This window comes from Montipora capricornis, chromosome 11, assembly GCF_036669925.1.
Source record: "Montipora capricornis isolate CH-2021 chromosome 11, ASM3666992v2, whole genome shotgun sequence".
In the NCBI taxonomy this organism is placed as follows: domain Eukaryota; kingdom Metazoa; phylum Cnidaria; class Anthozoa; order Scleractinia; family Acroporidae; genus Montipora; species Montipora capricornis.
In genome coordinates, this window is record NC_090893.1 from 25383869 (window position 1) to 25398028 (window position 14160).

At 38.2% G+C, this 14160-nt stretch overlaps 1 long non-coding RNA gene across 1 annotated transcript; it reads right to left on the reverse strand.

The window, feature by feature from the left end:
• Window positions 1–813: 813 nt before the first annotated feature.
• On the reverse strand, window positions 814–13553 carry LOC138023894 (uncharacterized). The gene is made up of 2 exons (XR_011126834.1): window positions 13293–13553; window positions 814–1047 (listed from the first exon to the last, which is right to left on the reverse strand). It is a non-coding gene; the product is annotated as an uncharacterized lncRNA (long non-coding RNA).
• Between the last annotated feature and the right edge of the window lie 607 nt (window positions 13554–14160).

Genomic DNA, 14160 nt, shown 5'->3' on the forward strand with positions numbered 1-14160 from the left:
GTTTCAACGTGTAACAGCGGCTGTAGACAATTCAAACCCCGACGTTTAATTATTAATTATTTTTGTGGTCTATGTATTTCTGAGATGCTTTAAGTCTCGAGGTGCTTTAAGTTAGGGGAAGACAGCGACGGCAAAAAAAAAAAAAACAAACAGCACTGAAACTAGTTTTAGATTTTGAATCTCCCTCCAAATTCTGGGGCTTCCTGTGTGGTACTTCGTTGTCAGTCATTGTTATGCAAGCGTCCAACAAAAAAATGTTTACGTCTATCATCCCAGAGTCTCTCCGGGGGCTCACCCGCTGACCAAAAAGCTCGAGGACTATGGGTTCGAGATTGGGAGCCACCAAATCACAAAATTTCACTGCGAAAATAGGTTCAAATGGCGTGCTGATCAAGATCGCGACATTTTTCACGGAAGGGTCTTTCGTGGTTGGTCATTACTTATGCCGTAATAATAAGAAGAGAATAGAATGAACAGCTGTGATCTGTTGTAGCAAGGCCGAGTGATTGCAGTGGTAGTGCATCCCAGTCCATCCCTTATTTGATCTTATGTTTGTGGTAAGTAGTATTCCTCGCTTACATACGGCTGCATATCATTTGCATAAAATTTGCATATTGGAAATTATAGAGTTTCTATGGGAATGGAACCTTATTAAAAATGGCGGATTTGACGCAAATGAGGCTGGAACCTCATTAACATCCGCCATTTTGTTTTGGTGGGAAGCGGTCCATACTGATGAGCAGCAGGAGTCCATAAATGGGCGTAGCACCGGAGGTCCGCTGCAAATGTCACGCAAACCGGAAATCAGGCCAACACGCAAAATGAAAGTTTATTGACAAACCCTAATTTTACAAGTGGGAACCTAGTGGGGGTCCGAGTGACCTATCCCGCTTCCCGGAGAGAAACTTGCTACACATTTATTGTAGGTGGTCTTGGACTGCTTGGCAACAATCGGATGAACTAGGACCACGTTTAGAAAGACCAATAGGAAGCAGGGCCGCGTTTAGATCACAATTAATCAAGGGACTTGTTAAGACACCTTAAAACCTTCAAAAGCAAGAACAATGTTGTCGCAATTGATGTTGAATTGACCGTGACCCTGCACAATCTTTTGTTTTTGCTTCGCACGGGTTTGCAAATTAGTTGCGCATAATTTAATCGAAGGATTTGATTGGTTATCTTCTCGAAAAGGGTGTCTTTTGTGCAGGGTCAAGGCTAAAAATACGGACAAAAATATAAAACTAAGGGTGCGTTTTTTTGGGAAAACCCGAAAAAGGATTCTTGAAAACAAAAACGGATTTTGCGTTTTTTGGGGGAAATCCAAAATCCATACTCGAGGAGGATACTTCGGATCAAATCTAAATCCGGATTTTTGAGATTCACCACTTCAGCGATTTGAAAAAAGTACTTTTGACAAGCGGTTCTCTATGAAAAATGATACACAACAGCTACCGTACATGACAATTTAGCCCAAATGTTTTTCTCGCGCCATTTTACCGTGCGATCAAAGACACGAATGGATCACAAATAGTTAGGTTTCCTGCAAATTCACACCAGAAATTACACTAGAAGTGTTTTTGAAAGCAATGATATTGTTAGCACCTTTCCCACATCTAAAAAATACCCTCTGTAATGGATTTGTACCTTAGAACGCATGCTTTTCTCCACTCCTTTCATCAATCGCTAAGGATTTTTTTTTTCTGGTGGCATTTTGAAGAATTTCTCCAAAACAAACCAGTTAAAGACGATCTTTCTTTTTTTCAAATTGCACGCAACTCTGGGTTTGTTGGTTTGCGTTGTCATGGAAAATAATCCTCTTTCGAATTTTGCGTTTTTTTGACGCTGAAGAATCCATTGATCGGAGATCACAAATCCGTTTTTGGATTTTCCCAAAAAAAAATTGCACCCTTTGAACTTGTCGAATTTCATAACCATCTCCATGCATTTATACGAACCAATAAGGGATACGTCACGTTCGCCTAGACCATACGAAAGAGTTCTAATGAAGCGGACATGTAATGAAATGACCCCTTTTGAAAACACCTAAATGAAGGAAAAAGGTGGTTTGGCGAATGCGAAAATGTATACACTTTTCGAGCAAAATATTGAGCCTGGTCGCGCTTCAACTATAATTTAATAGCAGCGCTATTGTTTTAAATCCAATGCGATAATCGTGGCCTTTCTTTACACGAGTTTACGATTTTATTTCCTTAACGCACGATTCTTCTATCAATTATAGCACACGCTAGCAAACTTTGATTTGAAAACGCTTGAAAAAAAGTTAGCAACAATGGTTTTAAACCAGAATTCCGAATCACTAAGGACCATTCTATATAATTCTATATTGTTTTCAAATGAGACGGGAGTATTATGATTTTGAACGTAGTTCAAGGTTTTCTTAATTTGGATTTTGAGAATCGCTTGAGACCATTTTATTGTGAAACGGGAGTATTTAGTTGGTTTCATATCGTATTTGAAAACGGTTCACAACATTGACGTAGTGAGCAAACAACATACCTTTGAAACGCTTTATTCACAAAAATATACTGTCGAATTTCGAACGTTTGTCTTGTTTGTTTCGAAAATATCCCGACCGTTTGTTTTCGTTTTGTGGCCACTGGTCACGCGTGACTGACATCGAATACAATATTTAACAATTATTGGATGAGGTTGAGCATGTTAGTGATAATTATCAAGGCCAAAGTTTGTGTTTTCTGCTGAAGCCGAAGGCTGAGGCGGATAACACAAACTGAGGCCTTGGTAATTATCGCTAACATGCGAAAACCGAATTCAATAATTGTTTTATTATGCATATTCCTGAGCTGAGCTCCGCCATGACAAAACTGATCAAACTGCTGGTTAGTATGTTAGGTGACGTCACTTCTGCATGCATAAAACTATTGTCTGTAGGCATGAAGTCAATTCTACATATATAAAATCTATTGTTTGTAGGTATGACGTAAGAGAAACAGAGCAAGCAAGAATTAGCTGAGTGCTTATAGCCAATCAAAATCGAGCTGGTGACACCAATGTATAATAATCACTGTTAACGCATGCTCGATATGAAACGTGCAGGCCGTGAGCAGAGTCTTCTTTCCTTTTTCCGACTTATCAATGAAGATCGAAAGAGACTCTGCTCGCAGGGTAGGAGACTGGGAGATTTGATGACCAACTAGGAGACTCCCGTGAAAGCGGGAGAGTCGGCAGGTATGTAATAATGGCATTCACCTTATTCCAAAATGGCCGCTGATTTATGCGCATACAAATTGGCCCTTGCTGCCTCGTTCAAGATAAAGTATTCTTTTGAAGAACGAGGCATCAAGGGCTAATTTGAATAAAAACAAAAGAATATTTAAATGGCGGCCATTTTGGAATAAGGTGTATAGTACTCGAGATTCGAAGGGAAAGGCAGCAGATAAGAATTTGTTTGTTGTATTTGTGAGAAATAATTCTCCTAAAAACCAAACGCCGCATTGTAGCAGTAATAACCCTAATCCCAAAAAAGGTTGTTTTGAAACGATATATGTAAAAAGCGCGTAAAGGTCGTGAGTTGCGGAGGTGATGTTAAGCGATTTTCTTCCTCAAGGTTTTGCAATAAATGCTCTGGAACTATCATAATCTTTTGTATAAGTACATTTCGAGTGGGATTGGTTAGGCACTTTTGCTTCGAGCAAATGTGAGTAGGTCCCTGTACGCGTGGTGTCATCAGCTAAAACATTTTTGGGGGCCACTTTTTGGACGGAGCGTAGTAACTGTCTCCTTTCGTCACGGACGTGACCTGGGCCCTAGTAATGTTAACTGACAAAAATGGCGACGGGCCGCGCCTATTTATGCATTCTTGGAGGAACAGAATAATCTCTCTACTGATTTGGATCCTCATTATCCTGGAGAATTGTGCTTCAAAGTGTGAACCGTGGCATAAAGCAAGTATTTCAAGAGCAATAGACATTGTTTTATGGCTACAAACGTAAAGAACGTGGCGACGGGAACGTGGTCCCAAAATCAACAAAATATGTTCGCAACACAACGAGAGATAATTTAGGACCTTTGAAGTGAAATTATACTTGGTGACATGTGTTTTGCCTTAATTTTTGGCTGGAATTTCGGGCTTTGGTCTTCCTGAGCTGATCAGTACTGTTAGCCGGTCACTGTGTTAGCGAGTTTCTGTGTAGTTGGTTTCCGTTTTAGTTAACTCACAACATGTACAACTAGACCCTCCGTGAGGGTACACTGAGTTGCCTGTGGTACGTGCACCGTTCCAGACAATTTTTTTCAAGTTGGGCGGTCATTAAGAAGTCATACCAGACGAGGCCCTTTGGCTGACAGGTCCTCACACGTTCGTACGACGAAACAGACCTGTCCTTGCGTAATATGTAGCTCTAACAGTGCACGATATTGTTTTGGTATTGTCTATCATTGTAGTGCCATGGTAGAGATCTTGGGTAAATAGTCTGAGAAGACATGTGGTTACTAGCAAAGTACTGAACCCAGAAAGATTGAAGAAAATAAATGGGAAGTGAGAAACACTGGCTCAGGCTGGGCTGACATGTTGATAAACTTCTTTTGACCACAAGTTTAAGCGTGCCCTCTGAGCATCTGACAGCTTTGTAATACCAAAGTTCACTGAAGTTAAGTCCTGTTGCGTGGGGTTAGTGTCTGGATGGGAGACCAAAATAATATACCCCTCATAAAACAGAAACATCGGACCGAAAATACTATTAACGCTAACAAATGCGAACTCAGCAAGGTACAGATTTTGTTAGCTTGCTTTATGCAAAAACAAATATTGATGCAAAAGTAAATAAATATTGATACACAGTTTTTAGAAAGAGCAGAAGGAAGTTTCCAGGACGATCGCTCGAGAATAACATATTTACGACATGAAAACAACATTTATTTTGAACCGTGAATATAGAATATAAAAAGTTACGATCAGTGACAAACATTTTGGGGGATTTTTGCAACGTTCAATTTTGTTATTGTACGTTTTGGCTGCACAAATAAATCGCAAAATCGAAAGTGACATCGCCGGAATTCAGCGGGCGCCGTGATTAAGTTACCGCGGCATGTTTACTCGCCAAACAGTGAAGTATCTGTGTCAAATGATGGCAAGATACCGGGTTTTTGTAATTTTCTTTTTCTGTCAAGTGTTAAAAAGTTTGACAATGAAATGAGCGAAGTCAAAACAAAGATCACAATCGCCCAAGTCCTGTTTATGCAAAGTCAAAATTTACTCTCCGAGACGCGTACGCCGTTATTTATCACCAGGTAATTCCATCATTTTGGAAATAGCAGCTATTTTATTATTCAACTGCGTCACAATTCTTCACTGATTTTAGGGCTCATTTTGTTGAAACTCAAGCACGCTTCCAACAGGCCTGTGAACCCTTCCAGCCTACAGAGCAATACTAAAAAACTTCTCCCATATCACATTTCAACCGTAAGCTCAAAAATTCAATGCACAACATGACATTATAATTCACAAAGGCAGAAAATATCACAGAATCCTTTTCCAGCGAAAAATTTATTGAAACAAACAACATATTTGCTCTTAGAGGCGAAAACCTCTTCCTATTTCATTGCGTGCGTGAAGACAAGAAACTCAATCGTGTCAAATTACCATGTACTTCTGGTAAATGCAGCTCACTTTGATTTCGTCGCAACGGGCGATAGATTGTTGTCGAAGTCCAGTACTCGTCGCTTTTGAAATTCCTGCCTAGTTTATCCAACTGACTTTCCATTATTGAGCTCCATAAGGGTATAATTTGTTTAAGGATCCACTAAAACGCCCTTTGCGTTACATGACTTTCGACGCCATTGCAGGCTAAGTTAATGATTCTACTGTATCCACCAGAGAAATCTACGCAGTTCCACTACCCTCTCGATCCTAAGAAAATACGCGCAGAAGGCTCTATGCACAAAGACACCACTTACCAGGGGAGTGACAGGCAAGACTTTTACCGACACGGAAAAAAAAAAAAACTAAAAAAAAGAAAACCCAGTAATTATTGCATCCAGTATGTGTACTGTTTCACACCAAAAGGGATTCAAAATTTAAACAATACTTGCTTTGAAAATAGTGTTTTACAAGCAGTGCTTCAATAGTAAGATTTCCAAAGGGTCTTTAAGACATTCAGCATAATAGGGAGAAATGTTTGGCTAAAAAAAGCAGGTGAGCTTTCGTGTTTCACCACCACGCTACTGCCCTAGTTTTCTTTTCTTTACTTGTGTCATGTCAATGAAACTCAGTAATGGGCTACGTGGATAAATAATAGTGGTTGTTTACCATTTACAAGCAGAAACTTGTTGGTACTAGGTTTCTTTAAATGGTAAGCAAAAACTCCCGAATGGGAAATTTAGTTGGGATCGGCGCGTACCATTCACAAAATTTGCTCAAGTTTACTGAGAGAGTCCGGAGGGGGGAAAAATCATGGGGGAATCCAAATGGTAAACAAGTTTTCCGTTTGGGAATTTTAGACTTGGAATGTAAATGGTAAGCCTATTTGGTCTTCCCAAAGGAAAATTTTCTGGATAAAACGGGATTTCTTGAAAGGTCTCTACCTGGTGTTCTACATTGTATGAAAGTTCTTTCTCAATACGAAGTGACACTGAGCAGCAGCCTGTGAGACTACAAAGCCACGAAACAATCCCATGAAGGAGCCATGGTGTGATATAAGAAATCCAGACCTGTGTAGAACAGCAAAAGATGGAGACATCGATAAAAAGATGGAATCTTTGCGGGAAAAATGGGCGAACTTTCAATTTAGTTAATTTCACCCTGTCCGTTAAAAATGTAATGTAAATAAGCAATATTGTAATTGTAAAATGGATTGTTAGTGATAGTGCAGTGTTATTGGGAACATATTGTTATGTTTTGTATTTTGCTCTTATGTATTGTGACTTGTGCAGGTATAAATAGACAAGTGTAAGTATAAGTAGTGTAATGTTAGTACTCAAGATCAAAAGGTTACTTCTCGTTACTCTCTCATCCTCGACATTATCCTGAAAAGCATAAAAATAAAATACCTCTAAGTACAAAGCCAAATGGAAAACCTGCATCCAAGAGGAAACACCAGTGCTCTCAGACTGGCAAATCACCATCAAACAAAGCTGCCACTGCCATGAAAACAATTGGTTTTGGGAAAGCCCTAAATGGCAACTTGTTAGACAATCGAGCAGCCTGCGAGCAGAGCCTCCTTTTGTCTTTTTCCTTACTGAGGAGGATGCTTCAACTGACTACACATCAACTGTGTCAGGGAAAGACCCAAACATTATCCTGTTGGACAAGCACACTTCAACTTGCAAGACAGTAAGTGGGTCAGAAAATGCTTCAAATGAAACCCTGTTGGACATTATGGAAAACCAAGAATCGACTGATTTTATAACCCTAACCCCCTGACAACCCAAACCAAGCTACAACTTACAACCCAAAAATTCTTTCAGATAAAGCTTCAAGAAAAACTATGCTGGGCAACCAAGATTGACAAGGCATTACACAACTAATGGGGCAGGGAAATCTGAAACTAAAATCTTCACAGACAATCATAGCTTAATTATTGACAACACAACTTCTGTGTCAGGAAAAGCTCCAAACAATACCTCTTCAGACACTCAAGCTTCCAATGCAAGTTGAAATTCTACGCCAGTGCACAGTATTACCAGTAATAAGGGAAATATTACCAGTGAAAAGAAGAATCCATCAACTCGTTTTAACTCCTAGTCGACTAGCATAGGTTAAGATCATTGTTACTCTTGCACTGTGCCACCCAAAAGAAAAAACCCAACACCTAGATATCTACCTACAATGTACCTTAAGAGTGCAGTTCTGTATCAAGAATGTGACATGATGTCACTGGATGTCCAAACTTGCTACATCATCTAACATAAAATACAACATGGAAAGTGGTGGTCGCTCAAGAACTGGAAAGTGGGTTTCATTTACAAGATGGTATATACATGTAATTATGCCAGTGCAAACGAAAAAAGCTGACCAAAAAAAAACAAGAGGCTGCTAAAAAAAGAAGGGTACAAGACAAAAAACAGTTACAAAGGCAGGCTCATCCAATGAACACTGTGACTGAACAACTTGTTGTTGTTGAATATGACAGGGAATGAATCTTGAATATGACAGGGAAAAACCAGCAGAATACCACTTAGTCCAAATTAACCGACTGACACCTACACTGACCGAAACCGCCCAGAGGATTTTGCCCTTCAATGGGGAAACCCCAGGAGTCAATGTGTTAATAAAAATTCTCTCAACAGAGCAAGTTCAGTGCACGCACAAAAAACAATATAATTATTTCAGTCTGTAACATTTATCAAACACTTTGAGATTTTGTTGTTGAACCCGCACAATTAGAGCGTACAAATGTTGGCTTGCGAGAAAACTAAAATGACTCCCATTAGGTGGTGTAATCCGCACTGAATCTTCAGGACGATATTAAAATGGTTGCTTGCATGAGCAAAATAACTCCCCTCTATCAACAGGTGACAAAGATAATGAAAGAAATGAGATTGCGATCGTTTTCGTTTTAGGAAAGTACAGAGCCAGGTTTTCGATAAATCTAAACAAATTCAAAATGTCCACATTCAGTACCCGCCAAAAATGAAAGACCACTTTCCTTTAGTTGGTGTCTCAAAGCTGGGGAAACAAAGCAAAATTTTCTCAAAAGCAGCACAACGTGGACACAAATCACAGCATACAGAAAGGCAACAAAATGGCTACCACTACTATCCATGCACTAGCACCCAAGCCTCCGCAAAGTCTTGAGGATCACATGACAATTGACTCATATACCGACAAATACAGTGGATGACAGCTAAGTGTGAGCAAAGCCCACACAATAACCCCGTGTATTTCACGTGCACACATCACCCTGCTGGTGCTCTGCCACTACAAATGTAGGTGTGTGGATTACATCTGGGCAATCACAGCATGTCATAAGGCAATGCCTTGAAAAAGTACATGTACAAAATATGTTACCTCCCCATGCCTTTGATGGCAGAGGACCAAAAACAGGTCCACATATTTTTATGACTGATGATGACTCTGGACAAAGGGGGGCTCTTTTAGGCACCAGGAAAGAAGTAATAATATTGCTCTGTACTTTCCACTTCCTGAAAACTATCTGGCGTTGGCTATATAACTCCAGCAACAACATAAATAGAGATGATCATCAACAACTCATGGGACATTTTCAAAAACTTGTAAGAATTCCTCCAAGCAGCAGAATCTGTATTACAACGTAACTGATATGGTTACTGCAAGATATCCCAATTGTTACCAAGAGTATGAAAAAAGATCTTTAAAAGGGCAGCAAGAGTGGGCACTTTGCCATTGCAAAAATCTAATCACCAGAGGAAATAACTCGGACAATTACATGTACACTGAATCCATGATCAACATAATTATTTAAGAGTGTGGTTTTACAACGAAAGAGGGCCTACAATTTCATTAAACTCTTCACGTTTATCACAGAAGACCTTCAAATGTATTTTCAAAGAAAATTGTTTGCCCTTGCATTTGGAAAATCTTTATCTGGCTCCCTAGTGTTTTGGTGCAACAGCTTCTAAAGTCCAGCTTCACATTATCAAACAAACTACTTCTGACTGTTGTAAATTCTCCTCTTCACTTTCAATGTCACTATCATCCAAATCCTTGTTGTAAAGTCGAGGAAATGAAGAGCTTCACCAAGTTGATCGCTGTATGAAGAGAAGACCACTACAAGTAACCAACTTTGTTTGAAGCAGAACTGCTTAAGAAGTAAGCTGTGAGGTAGATTGCAGAAGTGGAATATGTAGCTGCTCTATGGGAAGCAATGGCAATCCCCGTGCTCATCAAGCTGCAGTGGCACTAAATAAAATAATCATTATGGTATTGCCGGTATCAACTTTATTCTTCAGAGACCAGAAGAAAGATTCAGCCTTGCAAACTTGCCATTAAAAATCACAAAGAACTTCAATTATAAAAAATTGTTTATCTCCGTCAAAAGCTTCCTGCTAAAATGGAAATGGACAGTGGTGACCAGTGTGCCCCTATAAATGTCAAATCTCTTTGTGAAACGCCAGACAGGCACAATGTAGCATCCACTCGCCTGAAAAGGGCTCCAAGATTGACGATGAGTTTGAATTAGAGAACATAATTATGAATAAGACTTCACTGACAAGTGAGCGATGACATCGAACTGAAGCTCAGAACAACTGATAAGAATTTTTGGGCATGCTATATGAAATATTTGGAACTTTACAGAAACATCATTTCAAATCAAGACGACAAGCATCAGTCGCAGCCCTTGCAACAGCTTTTGTGAACTTTGGAAAAGATCGCAATAGGTTTACACTGCTCATTCTACAGAACTGCAGGGCCAAAATGTAAAGTTAAGTCTTCCAAAATGCTGGACATACTCGTTAGTAATATTATCGAAAAACACTTGCACATTGTATTTTTTATACATAATAGAAACAATACTTAAATAGGTTAAATTTAAAATGCCTTTGAGGCGAAAGTTGTTTCTGCACTTTTTGAAAGTTAAATGATTTAAATTCGGAATACTAAAGTTTGAGTTGTCTAGGATAAAAATTTTTATTAGAGCTTTAATGAGTGCTGGAAGTCGGGCAAACTTTCCAGGAAAAATGGAAATATCTGAAGTGTGCGGCCAAAATATCATGTAACAAAAGATTGTAATGTAGCTTTGGGTGCAAACAGTGAGTGAAGGAAACCTCTGCACACAAAATAATGCTAGAAGCTTTTGTTATTTAATAAAAGTTGACACAGTCCCTTGGATTTACATGTATTTTTAGAGAGTCAAGTCAAGTCAAGTCAATTTCTATTAATTTTAACTCACACAGAATAAATCATGTACACACAATGTAAAAGTTAGGATAATTTATACCGTAGTGTTACAATAAACTCGTGGATATAAAGAATAGAAAAGAATCACTACAATTTCCATGAAACAATAAAAGGGGAAAACGTTTTAGGGAGAAGCAAGAACAATTATACTTGAGGTACTATTGTTGTGTGTGTAGAGTTTGAGACAACTAAATAGTTGGTAAACTAATCGAGTCTACAGGTGCCCCAAATTAATTCTAATATGTATGAACATTAGGAATATAAATAACAAAGACAAATTTAATTTAATCTGAACCCTCTGTCACTTGAACTGCCCTGGACCGCCCTCATTGACAAGTAAGATTGTCTGGTGTTAGACAGTCTGAGAGGAAAATATGTTAAGTCCCACACCTCGGAGTCAATGCGTTAAAAAGTAATACTTCTTACCTTAAATTTAAAAGAACAAAAATGTGCAACTTTGAGCGCTTGTAAAAACACCCTATTTTTATCCCAGAACAGAGCAAATTCAAACAAATTTTCACTTCATAGGCATTATATTAAAAGAAGCAAATAAAAAATCATGCACGAAAAAAACCCTAACAAGAATTCCAGACCTTGAAGCTAAATATTAAAATTTAAGAGTTCTTGTTTATGGCAAATACTATGTAATAATGATTGATTTGCCAAACTTCTTGTCAGAAAATGTCAGTTTTATTTATTAACCAGCTCCATCAATATAAATTAAGAAAAGTACACTATCCCACAATTGGCAAAAGCTAATCTAGAGAGGAAGTGAACTATGTAATTATCTATGGTTTGTACAAGGAAAGGAAATGTTAAACAAATATAGACATTTTATAATACTAATATAAACAATGTTGGTTATACAAAGAATTCATGCAAAGCATTCCAAAGTTAACAATTTATTATCACAGCATTTTCAGTTAGATTGTACAATAATTAACTTAGTTTGTATTGATGAATAAAAGGTGGGAAATTAATTTTTGTATCAGAGATCAATAAGTGTCTTCATATTAAAGCTCCAAATATTGGGAAAATTATAACAATTACTAAAATAGAAAGTAGTAAAATAAGAAGTAAACATTATCCATGGCATCTGACAGGATGCGGCGATGCGGATCCGCATAATTCACTGAAATCCGCATCTTCCGCATAATTCCGATATTTTCCGCAAAAAACAGAAGAAATACCTGATATTAGTGATAAAGCAGCTCCTTAACATCCTTAAAAACATAAAAGCCGAAGAAATTGACTGTTTTGAAACGCTAATTTTCCTGAACATTGAAGAAAACACACCATTTCGTTCGCAAGATCAAAGTTCGTAAGAAACATCGTAAGCAGTTTCCGCGCATTTTTTCGCCAATGAGCCTGGACACTAGTTTTTGTTCCTACAATGCTTTCCATTGGACAAGAAACAGTTACACTTCAGCAAATGACGTGACTTATAAGAAACTAAGGGCGTGTTCGATTGACCCTATTCCGGAATAAGAATACGTGGAGTGATGATTAAAACGGTATGTTTGGCGCGTTTCAAAGCAGCAAAGATAATAAAAATATGTTTAAAATAGCGTTTTAGCGGATGTTTGACAATTTTTTATGTGAATCTCCGTAAAAACGAAGGATTTCTAACTTATATTCCATGTATTCTCATTCCGGAATACGGTCAATCGAATGCACCCTAAGTCAATGATCGAGGGAATGGATCGCACTCCAAAGGTATTACAATTTTGCTCCATTATCTCCAAATTGAAACAAAATTCATGACGAGAAACAAAATATTTTTTTATCGCTTTATTTATTTTACCAAAAGTTGCGGCAAAATCCCAACTGCTAACCCTTTTATTTCAACGGTAAAAGCTGGTCGCAAATTGGTGACTCCTCCATGTATTTTAATCACAAAGGGCAAAATTTCAGTCACAAATGCGATTGTATTGGTTGCAATTTCGATTTCGGATTTACCGTAAGCATGTAAATACATTGGACGGGCCTAATTATTAGTTTTATAACTTGTTTAAATTTCCGCATAATCCGGTGTAATTTCCGCATAATCAACGCATGTTTCCGCATAATATGGCCAAAAATTTCCGCGTAATCTTTAATTTTTTTCTGCATCCTATCAGAAGCCATGATTATCCTTGACTTGCAATAAAGCTAAGAAAGAAAGCCATCAAAAGATTTCTTCATAGGTAATGATTTTATTTATTCTCATAACGCAGCACTGTACGTTTAATCAATCCACGATACTGTTAGGAGAAATTAGATGCTAGATGCTGAACCTTTCAAAGGAGATTTTTACGTAGTCAACTTAAGAGGGTCAACAGTTTGCTTTAATTAGAAAATTTAACACTTTGCTCATAAGAAAACGTTCAAATTTACAACATTAGTAAATGACGTTAGTCTCTTTCCATATTACTGATTAGAAAAATTAATTCCTCACCTTCAAAGTGGTGCCCAAAATGATCTCTTGTTGTGTTGTGAACATATTTTGGGATCTCTTTCCCGTCGCCACATTCTTTACGTTTGTACCCATAAAACAACGTCTATTGCCTTTGAAACACTTGCTTTATGCCAGGTTGCACACTTTAAAACACTATTCTCAAGGATAATGCGAATCCAAATCAGCAGAGAGATATTCTTTCCCCCGAAGAATGAAATAATTGCGACCCCGCCGCCATTTTTGTCAGTTACTAATATCACTAGGGCCCAGGTCACGTCCGTGACAAAAGCAGACGGTTACTAAACAAAATGGCGGACGTTAATGAGGTTCCCGCCTCATTTGCATAAAATCCGTCATTAAGTAACGCTATGATCTTCGCAGTTACGAACGCAATTTTTGCAATTGCGTAAAGAAGCCTGAAAAATTCAGCACTTCAACGGGGGTTGAACCCGTGACCTAGCGATACCGGTGCGACGCTCTAACCAACTGAGCTTCTCTACGCAATTGCAAAAATTGCGGTCATAACTGCGAAGATCATAGCTTCACTTGATTTCATATCCGCAGTTCATGTATATATATGATCAATTTCATATATCATTTCATCGTTAAATCCGTCATTTTTAATAAGGTGCCATTCCCATACAAACTCTCTATTTCCAATATGCAAAATTTATGCAAATGATATGCAGGCGTATATGAGCGATTTACACTACTGTGGTACAGGCCATTATGTTAAAAGAAAAATTCTTCGTCAGGAGAAGTTTGTATCACTTTTTCTTCAGCCTTTACGATTTAATTAAAGTGCTTCTGCGACGAAAATCTGTGGGTTATTTAACTCGATTTTTTCACCCTTAGTTAAAGATTAGAC